Genomic DNA, 14,349 nt, shown 5'->3' with positions numbered 1-14,349 from the left:
GCTGCCACAGCATGGAATTTAGATGCCTTTTAGTAAAAGGCAAGATTTTACATTGTATGGTGTCCTTTGCAAAAGGCATATCCCAAATCAGTAAACCACCATGTGTACAGTTGAAGTAGACTACCCTAGAAAATAAGAAGACTATTAAATGCTTGCTTATAGTTTTGGAAGACTTTGACCTGTTGATTTCAAAATTTACCATGCGCAATGTGTGCTCCTGGGCAGTTATTTTTCTAGGCCAATTAAAAATCTGCCTTTCCTACTTGATTATTCCCCCTCATGCACCTTGGAAGGGACCTTAAAGCTGATCCAGTTCTAACCTCCTGCCACAGGTATGGACTTCCACTAGACCAGGTTGCTCCAAATCCCATCCAACCTGGCCTTGAACACTGGCCAGGGATGGGGCAGCCACAGCTTCTCTGGGCAACCTGTGCCAGCACCTTACCACCCTCACAGGGAAGAGCTTCTTCGTAATATCTCATCTCAATCTCCCCTCTGTCAGGTTAAAGCCATTCCCCCTTGTCCTGTCACTACAGGCCCTTGTCAAAGTCCCTCTCCAGATTTCTTGTCAGCCCCTTTAGGCACTGGAAGCTGCTCTAAGCTCTCCCTGGAGTCTTCTGTTCTCCAGGCTGAACAAGCCCAGCTCTCTCAGCCTGTTTGTTACTTTTAAAAAAATGTCCATTGCAGAACTGGGCATCCAAAATCATCAGTCACCCTCAAAATATTAGGCACTATGTTTGAATGACAATGAAAGAAAATTCCAGGTTTGAGTTTGTTCTAAGCTGACAGGCAGAAATGGAGTAGCCCATGTCTTGGGGGATGACGTGCTTATGTACTACATGAGAAGCCAGTTGGCAGCAGGCAGCTTTAATATTTTTTTTGAAGAATGTACAACTGACAAGCGTATAGCAAATATGTATTAGGGCAACACTCATGCTAAATGGTAAAATTTACAGTACTCCTCTATGCTATATTACTAGTACTCTCTGCCTTGTTACTAAAAGCAATTAAAAGAACATTTTGGTGTATGGCACCAATGGAGGTAAAAGCACCGTGCTTTCAAGAATGACTTGGTTTGAAAAATTTTAATTTTCAATTATGCTTGAAAGGACAAAGTGCAAAATTAACAAACTTGCAATTAATTTCAGTAGTAATTATGTAAGAATTCCAGGCATATAGAAAATGAGAAGCGTGGAATAATTAGTTGTGGATTTTTTTACTGCTGTAATTACAGTGATGAATATGCATGAGGATGTTTGGGGAAGGGAAGCACAGCAAGCAATTGTATTTAATTAAACTTTTAGCTGGCTTAGTTATGGAGGCTTCTCTTTTTTCTTTAATCCTTTCAAAACTGCTGTGAAACTCCTGAGGCAGGGTAGTTCCACTCGAGTGTGAAAATTACTCTTTAGGATCTGTTTTTCCTATGTAGAGGTCTCCCAGGTCATCTTTGTGGAAAGCTGCTCAGCAGGAAAGGACCTGGGGGTGCTGACTGATGGCTGCTGAACATGAGCCACCTTGTGCCCAGGCAGCCAAGGCAGCCAACAGCATCTTGGCCTGTATCAGAAATAGCATAGCCAGCAGGGCCAGGGAAGTGATCATCCCCCTGTACTGGGTAATGGTGAGGCTGCACATTGAGTCCTGTGTTCAGTTCTGGGCCTGTCACTACAAGACAGACATTGAGGTGCTGGAGTGGGTTCAAAAAAGGGCAACAGAGCTGGTGAGGAGTCTGGATCACAAGTCTTACGAGGAACAGCTGAGAAAACTGGGGTTGTTTAGTCTGGAGAATAGAAGGCTTAGCGGGGACCTTATCACTCTGCAACTACCTGAAAGGAGGATGGAGCCAGGAGGTGGCTGGTCGCTTCTCCCAAGTAACAGTTGATAGGACAAGTGGAAATGACCTCAAGCTGTTCCAGGGAAGGCTTAGATTGGATATTAGGAAGTCTTTTTTCCTCAAAAGGGTGATCAGGCATTGGAACAGGCTTCCCAGGGAAGTGGTGGAATCACTGTCCCTGGAAGTGTTCAAAAACATTTGGTGGACTTGGCAGTCATGGGGTAACAGTTGGGCTTGATCGTCTTGAAGGTCTTTACCAACCTAGTTGCTTTATTATTCTGTAAGTCATAGGTAACCATTATGTTCTGATTTTCCGGATCTTGAAACTTCTGTGGAAAGCCCAATGAAAGTGAACTGCAGCTTTTATTGTTTGTGTATTTAAAAGGTTCAAAGAGATAGATGTAGAGTGATACACAGCTGAGCATGAGGTGGAGAAACCATCCTGATCTTCAGTAGCATGAGGCAAAGTGATGGCTGTACACAGTGATGTTGAGATCGGCCTTTAGCTTCCAAAGGTGTATTTTATGTGTTCCTCATCTATAGAAAGAGAAGGTAGCTGAAAAATTAAAGACAAATTGTTTGCAAAGGGAGCAAGGAGTGTGTGTATGTGATTTGTTTTGTGGTTTTACTCAATGTTTTCTAGATATTTGGTATGTTCAACTTAGCCTAGAATTCAGTGTGATTTTCGTTTGGTTTGTTTCTTTGTTTCTGTGGGTTTTGGTTGGTTGTTTTTTTGTTGGGTTGTTTGTTTGTTTTGTTTTTGTGGGGTTATTGTTTTTTTCTTTCCTAATTTGTGTTTAGCCAGGCTTTTTAGCTGTTATGTAGGCATGTTAAATCCATCTCCATCTTGAATGCGTGGTCACTATGGATGGCTTGTTAAAATATCACACAGTGCTGGGGAGAACAGAACAGAGTTGCTCCAGGATAATTAAATGCACCTTAACAGTAAAGTAATAAAGCTTCTTCCTTTACAATAGGAAAGAAAAAGTAAATAATCAATTCAATTGTGTGTGTGGAGAGAAGGGTATGGTGATGGATGCTGAAAACTCCTGCCTGATCCTGGCTGACAGTTTTTATCTCTACAGCTTTAGGTGGATCATTGTATTAATTTAAGCCTTGGTCTTTAGGAAAGGAAGATGTTCACCTGTCTTGTTGGATTGCTGTAACGTTTCTGTGATTTGTCTATATATGCCTGAGCGAAGTGTACTATAGAAGTAATAGTAGAGTTAGTGATTTGCATCTGTACTAAAAAGGAGCAGTAGTAAATGTGTTTGTTTCTTCCTGTTTGAAATGAGGTATACTCTGACACTTTTTTTAGGAATGATTTTTGAAATTGCCGCAGATGCTCTTATACAGGTGTGTATATGGGAACGTGTTTCAGCTATTACAAAAGAAGCTCCCTAGAACCTTTGCCCACATGATGTGGTTATTCCCCAGTAGGTATTCTATACTGTCACACAGCTTTTGTTTAAATATATTCTGAAACATCATTTCGCTTTCTCTTCTTTCTCTGAAGTGTATCATTAGATTTGCCCTGCATCTATTCCCTTTTACCCTTGTCATCTTTAGTTCTAATCTGCATGACAATCTAACAAAATGAGTCACTGAGCTTAATTTTTATAACCCATGGCTATTATAAATACTTCTATCATGTCCTCTCTTAATCATCTTCTCTCAAGACTAAATAAATCATACTGTGTTCTCTATTGATAAGCCCTGTTTCCCCATTCATCATCATTGTGTCTCGTGCTGTACTCTCATCAACCTGATTCTGTCTGTCTTCAAATAAGCTGGCCAAAATAGGATACTGTCATTCAAGTGCGGTTTCATTAGTGTTTTGTAGAATCACACAACAATATGTTTAATTTCCTTTCCTTGTGATAAGCCAGTTTTCTATTAACCTTCTTTACCACTGCAATGCATTAGACCAAGATTCTGTCACTAAAGGTTCATTTTCGTGTGACACATTAGCTAATTCTGTGCCTCTTAAACTATGCTTAGCTGTGCTAATCTTTATTATTTGCCTCCAGTCTTTTCATGCAGAATGTGAACTGTAAGTACACTACCAAAAAGCTCTTCATTTGTCCTTGCATACAGTAATTATCTTGACATAGTGATTAATAATTATGATTCTTGCCTCTTCATACAAATCTGAAAATGCATTTTGCTTTCTTGCATTGAACACACACTTTTCATATCAAGAATTGCACAATTCAGCATGATTAGCGCAGTCAGCCAGGGTCAAAGGGAAAATAAACGTTTCCACAATCTCTGTGGAAACAAAAAGCAAGACTGCATCTTCAGCGAGAATAAAACCTGGCACTCTCACATTCATTAGGCTGCATTTGTCAGTGCTGAATAAACAACCTTTCATCAAGTGCAGCAATTTAATTTGTTCTGTAATTAAAGATATTTTTGCTTAATTTATTTATTTGAAAACTTGCTGAAGTGAGACCAAAATTCTTATAATTCATATTTCAAAAAGAGGAATGAGGCTTCTGGATAAAGTCCCAGGTACTATAATACCTTGATTTACTGTCTGAGATGTTACACTGAGTCCATCCACAGAGGAAAGCTATCCAAGTTTCCTCTACACATGAAATGGAGAGATGAGCTCCTTCTTCCTTGCCCCTGGGTCAGGGCAATCCCAAGCACAACTGCAGGCTGGGGGAGACTGTATGGAGAGCAGCAGCCCTGAGGAGAAGGACTTGGGGGTGTTGGGTGCCAAGAAGCTCCCCATGACCCAGCAGTGTGGGCTTGCAGCCCAGAGACCACCCGTTTGTGGGGCTGCATCACCAGCAGGTCAAGGGAGGGGATTCTCCCCCTCTACTGTGCTCTGGTGAGACCCCCTAAGTCTTGTAGAATATATAGAATTGTCAATGAAGTATGAACTTGTATTGAACTCAGCAGTAGGATAGGATCATGCAACAAGCGAGAAAAAATTCTTTAAAATAAAAGATCCATCCTCACTGCAATGAGAGTGTTTTCAGTCTTTTTGTTCTGTGTATCTGAAGACAGGCTTAGTGAAACTAATGCAGGTTTGTCAGCTCACTTAGAGAAATAACCCAAGTATGGATTTTATGGGGTGTCTTGGGTTATCTGATTGTAAGGGGTGAAGGTATTAGTGGGGTTTTTTGGACTTACAGGCCAGCGTATAAATTCAGAGGTCTCTGGTTGCTTCTCATTTTCCTTCCCATCTGTTTCTCTGGCATTTTTGTGTCTGTGTTTTGTGATCAGGAAGGCCAAATGGGGCTGTGCAGTAGCTACTTTCACAACCAATTGTTATCATTGCTGTGGTGTTTTATGGTTTGATTTGCAACCAAGAATGATGTTTGTTAACACCTTCCTGAAGATACAACCTGAACATAGCAAAGCTGCTGAGGCCATAATTTGGCAAAACTTTGTTGCTGTTTACAAGGAGTTAACAGAGTTTGTAGCTGGAAGCAAACATTAGTTTGTATGTCAGACGATTGTAGTGTAAAGTCAGAATGACTTTAAGAAGCAAAGTATCTCTTGATGTAACTTCACACAGGTGCTTTCTCTGATGGAACTAAGCACCGATCACCACCTTGGTTTGAACTACGTGTCTACCCAAATCCACTTGGTCATCGTGGACTTGCTTTCCTCTCCTTTTGCTTTCTGGAGGTAGCCTGTGGGGCTCTTGCTGGAATGGATTTGCTGCCCATTCCTCTGCTGCATCCTAGAAGCAGTCCTTGAAGGGGCGTTGGGTGGGTATGAATAGATGATGTGAAATGGGACCATAGGAAGGGTTTTAGGTGACCTAGCAGGTCTTGTCAGCCTCTGCTGTCTGGTTCGGTCTTTTTTTTTTTTCACTCAAGATCACAACATGCTAGTGGTTTCTGAATAGTTAGGATGCTGTCTTGAATGAGTCCACATACCTGTGTGGACCTCGTGTCTGACAACATCTAGGCACAATTCTATCAAAAATAGGATTGATCATAGTAATATATAAGACAGGGCATGGACTTTGTGCTAACACCTTTTCAAAAAACAGAGCCATTAAAATACAGTCCTTGAGAGATTAGACTAAATTTGAAAGCTGATTGCTTTACAGTATATCTAAATCACACTTAAGAAGTATTTCTTGCAGTGTACGGCTGACTCTGCAGGGTTGTAAACTGTACACTGCATCTCTTCAAACCTTATTATCATTCTTATGCACCCTACCACTAATGCAGCATCTTGGAAAAATTAATGTCCTCATTCTAGCTGAAAAGGATGTCTCTTCTTACCGACCTCCAGAATAACACTATAAAAGTGCAGTTCATCTGTCTGTCCTGTGCAGCATCCCACACTGAGCTTTTTCCAGACATCCTATTGAAATAACATGCATTTTTGCAGGCATGTAAATCACCCAAGATGAAGAGGTAACAGTTTTGTAACATGGTGTAATTTAGTTTCAGGGTTGATAGATGATAAAAACACAAGCACTGCATCCACTGATCTTTCATTTTAATTAGTTTACTTTTTTTTTTGAGTTGTATGGGGTTTTGGTTGTTTGGGGGTTTTTTTTCCTCATAGGTATTCAAGTGATTCCAAAGAATGTTAGCAGAGCATCTCATGGAAACTTGGATTTTAAACTCTCAGGGCCAGACAGGAACAGGAAAGGCAAAGACACTCATGGCTTTTGACAAATTTATTTTCCTTCATACTTTTGACTTGAAACTGCTTAAGACCTTTCAAAATTAACATAGAGCATGCTTCTGCAGGGATCAGGGACCTGATACAACATCCAGGCTCTTACCTACCTCAGAGCTCTGCAATTCTAATTAACCTTTCCAGAAGACAGGATGGTGCACATGCACATAAATTTGCCAGTGTTGCCAAGCGTATTTGGTAGGAAATATACTTGTTATGCTGTTAGTTCAAGAAGTGAAGATGAAGCTAATGTTGGAGACTGTGTGTCTGCTTGGGTCTTCCTGGTTAATTACACAGTTCTGTTAACTTTTGCATTGAAACTTTCTTTTGTTTTAACTTTCAAGGCTATACAGTACTACTCATTAGGTGTACACAATGGATTACATAGCAACTAGAGACCCAAAATCTGGATTTTTGCTGCAGTTGGGAAATGCTGTTTGTGACTTGAACACCTCTTGGGACATGAGGGGGAAGGAGCAGACTATAGTACAAACTCAGTGGCTGTTACCTTCAGCTTGGCGTGCTGCTAGTTATCATAGGTCTTGGCAAGAACACCAAAAGCATGTTTATGCTATGAAGACAATACAGTTTTTCTTTCTTTGAACCATGTTCTCTGCTTTATTTTGTAAGCTCGGCCCACCAAAGAGCCTTTTAGAACTGCTGCTATTTGAGATTTTCAGTTTTAATTTAGTGCCTGGGGGGAGGTGATAATAGTGGAAGCCCCTAGAACTGTCAGTGCACCAGGCTCTTGCTGGGTGTCATAAAATATTACAAGAAGGGTACAGTAGCAAAATTCTTGGCAGCCTCCTTGATAGTGACCCTCCATTTTCAAAGTAGGAAGAGCAGACAAACAGAAGTAACTGAACCCCTCTATTTAGACAAGAGGACTTTATTAGAAGGAAGTTCATCCTTTTTATGGTCTGCCCCTGCTTTCTGGCATAGTTTCTCTACTGGTTGTGAATTAATCAAATTACACCACTAACCTTTTGGGCTATCACATGTTCAGGAAGTGCTGCTTGGATCAATGTCAGACTGATCCTGAATTGCATTTGAGTAACACTTTAATTTCCTCCTTGGTCTCCATCCAGCTGCCAAGCCTGGACCTTTTGTTTTCTGTGCTTGAAGGCAGATTTTGGCTTTACAGGTTTTTTTACATTGCTGCCAAGTTAATTTTAGAACTTCAGTTGCCATGGCTACTGCTAAGTATTTCTTAGTTCTCTACTTATTTGCTCAGTTTGCTGCTTTCCTTTTTAATTTTTTTCCTTTTTGTGTGTGTGAAGTTCATGCAGAAGACAAAAAAGGAGGGCATGTGAGAGGTGAGGCTCTTGCTCTCCAGTCTGACTTAGCTGCTCTTTCAGTAGCAGCAAAGACTTGAAAGCACTGCTCTTGTAATGTGTGGTCAAGATGAGGGGTTTAAGTCTGGGAAGGAAGGCACAGGAAATGCACTCACCTGGATGTACTGAATGAGATCTGCTGAGACCACTGTTACTTCTGCTGACTGTCTTGAGGTTTATCTGTGTCTTGCAGGCTAATTGTATAGGCTTATACAGCTAAGTGTAGTTTCAAGTCATAGGATCCTAGAATGGTTTGGGTTGGAAGGGACCTTAAAGCTCATCTAGTTCCACCTACAGGTTTCATCCTGCTGCTTTCTCAGAAATTTTACCTCTTTCCTGAGTACCTGTTAAGAAAAGATGTAAACATGTTGTATTACTTTTGCCAATTCACAGTATCACAGTATCACAGTATGTTAGAGATTGGAAGGGACCTCAAAAGATCATCTAGTCCAATCCCCCTGCCAGAGCAGGAACACCTAGATAAGGTTACATAGGAATGTGTCCAGGCGGGTTTTGAATGTCTCCAGAGAAGGAGACTCCACAACCTCCCTGGGCAGCCTGTTCCAGTGTTCTGTCACCCTCACTGAGAAGAAGTTTCTTCTCAAGTTTAAGTGGAACCTCTTGTGTTCCAGTTTATACCCATTACCCCTTGTCCTATCATTGTTTGCCATTGAGAAGAGCCTGGCTCCATCCTCATGACACTCCCCCTTTATATATTTATATACACTAATAAGGTCCCCCCGCAGTCTCCTCTTCTCCAAACTATAGAGACCCAGCTCCCTCAGCCTTTCCTCATAAGGGAGATGTTCCACTCCCTTAATCATCTTAGTTGCCCTGCGCTGGACTCTCTCCAGCAGGTCCCTGTCCTTCTTGAACTGAGGGGCCCAGAACTGGACACAATATTCCAGATGCGGTCTCACCAGGGCAGAGTAGAGGGGAAGGAGGACCTCTCTCGACCTACTGACCACCCCCCTTCTAATAATTCCCATCGATAAGCTCTGTTCAGTATGTGTAACACCTCTATTAACAAATCTCTGTTCTGTGACTGAAACAGAGAAAGCCAAAGCAGGGCAGAAACACGCTTTGAATGCAGTTGAAAACAAATCCTTGTCTTAGGTGTCCAAGGGAAACATGAGGCTGCTTGGGGAGGAGAGCAAATGGTAACTAAGCATGAAACTCCCTGAAGTCTGGATGAGAAATTTAAGAGCTTTTGGGGACTTAGCTGGATTCACTGGGAACTTCTTGCACAAAAAGTAAATAACGGCAGAGGCTCTGCCTGTCTGTATTTGATTTTTGTCATCTTTAACCTTCCAAGCTGCAGCTCTGCTCTTTAGCCAGTCGGAATTTAAATGCGCTGCTACAGTAGCATCTTTGTTGGAGATGGACCATGACTCATGCTCATTAAGGCTACAGATGTCTGCTCAGATTATGCATTTCAGGAGCTTTTTCTGTGATGAACTGTGAAATGCCAGGCTTGAGCAGAAGATTGAGAAAGATAAAATAATAGCCCCTCATCCCTGTGTCTGGCAGACAATGCAGTTGCTCTCAGCTCTCTTTAAAAACTTTGAGGCAGCAAATTTGTTCGCAGTCAATAAGATAGCCCTCTGAGCACAACCCATTGTGTTTCCTGTATCAGTCTTTTCCTAAATTATTCCCAAAGCTTTTTACACTGCAGAAATCTCTAATCCGCAGATTCAGCATTTCCCAGATAACTAGGGTGTAATAGGCATAAGTGGCAGTGATAAACTGTTTATATATGACATGATTAAGACACGTATATCTTCATAAGGGGGGTTGGGGGAAGCACGAAGAATAAATATTCCATGAATTTAAACTTGAAATTGGTGAATTTGCATTTAATAACAGAACAGGCAGAGCTATTTAAACCTGACTGGATAATACCTGCTGCTTCTGTAGAAGATGACTGAATTATCTAGAAATTCAGTTCAGTGACTTCTGTGATGTGTAAACATTTGCTGAAAGTTACTGGAGCAGAGCTGAAGAGTTTTGTGGCTCTTTCTTCCTAAAATAGTGGTGCATGTCCAGCTAAGATTTTTCAGGTGTTCTCATATCTCCCCCCTATTGCAGTGTGCACAAAATGTGTAGAGGTTCATCAGGCAGGCCTATCTAGTGCTGTGGTTTAACCCCAGCTGGCAGCTGAGCCCCACACAGTCCCCCTGGTGGGATAAGGTGAGAATTGGAAGTGTAGAAGTAAGAAAGCTCATGGGTTGAGATGAAGACAGTTTTATAGGTAAAGCAAAGGCTGTGCATGCAAGCAAAGCAAGGCGAGGAATTCATTTGCTATTTCCCATCACAGGCAGGTGCTCAGCCATCTCCAGGAAAGCAGGGCTCCATCATGCATGATGGTGTCTTGGGAAGACAAATGCCATCACTCCGAATGTCTGTCTCCCTGCCTCCTTCCCTGCTTCCCTTCCTTCCTCCCTCCCTGCCTCTCTCCCTCTACATGCTGAGCATGACATAGTGTGAAACATCCCTTGGGTCAGTTTGGACCAGCTGTCTCCTCCCAACTCTTTGTGTCCCCAAGCCTACTCAGTGGTGGGGTGAGGGCAGGAAAGGGCTTTGGCTGTTTATAAGTGCTGCTGAGCAGTAATAGAGACATCCCTGAGTTATCAACACTGTTCCCAGCACAAATCCAAAACATAGCCCCATACCAGCTACTGTGAAGAAAATTAACTCTGTCCTAGCCAAAACGAGCATAGCTAGGTATCCATCATTCCCTTCCACATATCTGTAAACTCACCTGGCTTTGTTACCAAGGAATTACCAAGAAGTTGCTCATTTCAACATGATCAGATATATAGTAAGGCAAAGAAAAAAACTTGATGTAAAAGTCTCTTGTATGCAAAACTGTCTCATAGTTCTGCTGCTTTTGTTTTAGCTGTGCTATGGAGCAGTTTTCTGGCCCAGAACATTTTGGAAGACTGTTAAGAGCAGTTAATTTCTTCTCCTTGAATGGGAAGTGCCCTGTCTAGGGCTACAAGCCATGGTAATGTTACTTTCATCTTTTGCAGGTTTAAAGTCTTTGCTAGAAAAGGTAGGTTAGATGCAGGTGTGTCTTTCTTGGTTTAAACTACACCATAGCAGAAGCAAAATGTCACTGGACTTCACTTGTAAGCATGTTTTGCTAAGGGACCTTAAGATTGTATCGTCTTGGCCCAGAAGGCAAGAATAAGGTTGTTACGGTGGTGGAAGAAGACTTTGTTTCAATGAAAGCTAAACCTTCCTAGACAGAACTCCATCTTGGAGATATGGTGCACTCTATGTTCCTGTAAAGGTATAAAGACTATGCATGTTTAGGGAGCTGGGTTTTTTGCATGGGAAGGGATAGTGTTTCCATGCAAAGTATTCAGCACTGCCCAGGGCACAAGAAAGAGCACTTGATGGGTAAAATGGATTTTTTTCATCTTCACAGGATCATAAAGTCACAGCATAGTTTGGGTTGAAAGGGATCTTAAAGCTCATCCAGTTCCAACCCCCTGCCATGGGCAGGGACACCTTCCATTAGACCAGGTTGCTCCAAGCCCCATCCAACCTGGCCTTGAACACTGCCAGGGATGGGGCAGCCACAGCTTCTCTGGGCAACCTGTGCCAGGGCCTCACCACCCTCACAGGGAAGAATTTTTTACTTATATGGGATATATCTGTACCCCTCAGTGCAGCTCCATGTTGGACACACACAGGCTAGAACTAGCTGAATGAATGGAGATGCTTATTCAGATCCCAAAAGCAATATTACTGTGTTGGCAGGTTCAAAGACTGCACAAGATTGCGTTATTCAAAACAGCACCTTCATGGGGCTCTACTGGTTTCGAGATCTCTACACAGACCTGTGGTATCTAGTGTAGGCATGCCTTTAAGTTGCTCTTGTTCTCAGAGATACATTGAACTATGTGGGGATGCAAGCAGCAGATCTAAAAACCTGAGAAGGGATAGAGTTGTTGGCAAAGAAATGATGTTTCATTGGTTGCAGTGATCCCGAAGCTCCAAATCAGCATGTTAGTTTTGAATTTACCCAAAATCTTTGCAAGGTATGTGGGTTGTTGCATGGAAAGAACCAGATAAAATAGACGTTTTGTTTCAGACTGTCCTAAAGCTGGTGATCAGAACCCATCTGACTTTTGATCAGGTATTTTCTTCTTCAGCAGTCTGGTTAATCTGTTCGGATTTATGTAAGTTTTTTGTGCAGGACCTCAAAGGTGCTTTCCTAAATAAGTGGATAACCTTAAAAGTTTTGGAAATATATTGACATATAATTCACTCTTCTCATTTTTCTTCCCTTTTAATAAAATGGGGTTTATAAAGAGGAGAGATGGTGCTGCTGTGGAATGATCCCATGGTAACTAATTAAGTCTCATCAGGTGTGCAAAGGCATCCTGTTCTCAGTCTTATGCCAATGCGCTGTAACCAGTGAGCTAAGATGAATGAAAGTCCTGGGATATTTTATTGGCATGTCATAATATATTTACCTTCGTTGCAATGAAGAATTGCAGGTATTGCATGGATCAGTTCTTGCAAATAAACTTGTTGATGTTCACATAAAAGTGATCTGCTTGTCACTATATTCCCTAGGCTAGCCCTTGTGCATGATATGAATTCATTTCTCAGATGGTAAATTTAGGGAGTATATTAAAGAAGCCACTGCAATATGTGATGGCTGTAATTAAAATTACTAATGCATGTAAATTCCTTTTCTCCTTTCTGCTTTAATTTACATTCTTCATGCAGACTTTGCTCACTTTGAGTGAGCCAGAGACCTCAGGTTGACTGGTAAACAATGATTTTTGACATCTCTCCAGCACAGTTGCACAGGGAAATAAATTTAGTAAGGATCCTTGCTGAGATGTGTGACCTTAGTTATCAAGAAATCTTCATGTCTTGCAGCTGACCTGCACAGCTCTGGACTGTGGTTGTAATGGCATCATCAGTAAAACAGAAGTATTCAGGAGTGGTGGATTTTGTAGTTAGTACCAGAACCAATAACTATAGAATCCCAGGCTGATTTGGGTTGGAAGGGACCTTAAAGCTTACCCAGTTCCAAACCCTCTGCCACAGGCAGGGACACCATCCACTAGACCAGGTTGCTCCAAGCCCCGTCCAACCTGGCCTTGAACACTGCCAGGGATGGGGCAGCCACAGCTTCTCTGGGCAACCTGTGCCAGTGCCTCAACACCCTCACAGGGAAGAAGTCATGTTCCTTTAGTTCCTTTCCTTACAAAGAAAGTACAGTCTTTCTTTCCCATCTCATTGCTTCTTACTGAAGTAGCTATGACTTAAATAGAGATGTTTAAAGGATTAGCTATTTTATTTTGTGTTACCTTACCTGAATAATCCACAAATTATTTTTAGGGATGCTGGAAAATACGGCTTGGTGTTTAACTGTGGAAGTGAACTACCAAAATAAAATACTGTCCTGGGTTCAGCAGTAGCAGTCAGTTTTTCTCCTTCTTAGTAGCTGTTGCAGCGCTGTGTTTTTTACTTTCGGCCTGGGAACAGAGCTGATAACACCGATGTTTAGACTGACCAAGGACTTTGTGAGTCTCATGCTCTGCCAGGGAGGAGGAGAAGCCAGGAGGAAGCAGGGACAGGACACCTGACCCAAACTAGCCAAAGAGGTATTCCATACCACAGCACGTCATGCCCAGGAGGTAGAACTGAGAGTCGCCCGGAAGGCCTAGAACACTGCTGGGGTGGGGGTAAGGTACCGGTCGGTGAGCGGTTATATTCTCTTCCTTGTTATTTCCTTTATAATTATTATTATTGGTGGCAGCAGTAGTGATTTGTGTTATACCTTAGTTATTAAACTGTTCTTATCTCAACCCGTGGGAGCTGCATTCTTTTGATTCTCCTCCCCGTCCTTCCAGAAGCGGAGGGAAGAAAGGGTGGGGGGGGAAGTGGACTTCGTGGTTCTGATTTACGGCCTGGGCTTAAACCACGACAAATACTGAGAAAAATACCCAAAGCATCTTAATGCAGTACCATGGGTGCTTGAGGAAAGCTCTTCTATTACGCTGGATACAATCAGTATATATTTCATTATTTTGTTGCTAGAGGAATTTGTAAGTGGCTCGGTGGCAATTCTGCGTGATCAAAAAGTGGGTTTAGTTGATAGGTGAAAGAAAGGAAAATAACATGTTAAGATTTACTGTCCCAGCCTTCTGCAGTAGGAAATGAAGGATTTGGTTGGATAGAGCTCTTATATGGATGTTGGAGGTCTAGGAGTTGGGTTTGGTTTGGTTGGTTTTGACTTTGCTTCTCCTTTTTTCTAAGGACAGATGAATGTCTTGTCAGAAAAGTACTTTTCTTTTTGAGTCTACAAGGACTTACAGCCTTCACAGAAATAAAAAAATCTCCCTCAAGAAAAGAAAATGGTACTCAAAGGCTGTATGATCTTGTGAACATGGGGCTGAAATGGAGCTGGGAGAACATGGTTCTGTGATGCTGGCTCTCACCTTAAATGCGGCAGAGTCACATCAGTGTGTTTATGCTATTTTGCTTCTCTGAGCC

At 41.9% G+C, this 14,349-nt stretch overlaps 1 protein-coding gene across 1 annotated transcript in view; it reads left to right on the top strand.

The window, feature by feature from the left end:
* Positions 1–14,349, top strand: part of LDLRAD3 (low density lipoprotein receptor class A domain containing 3) — a gene marked incomplete at both ends in the record, with an annotated part of 88,802 nt that overhangs the window by 70,993 nt on the left and 3,460 nt on the right. The window lies entirely within an intron of this gene.

The sequence above is a fragment of the Psittacula echo genome, assembly GCF_963264785.1.
Source record: "Psittacula echo genome assembly, chromosome: 5".
Taxonomy (NCBI): Eukaryota; Metazoa; Chordata; class Aves; order Psittaciformes; family Psittacidae; genus Psittacula; species Psittacula echo.
This window is presented reverse-complemented; position numbering and strand designations above follow the sequence as displayed.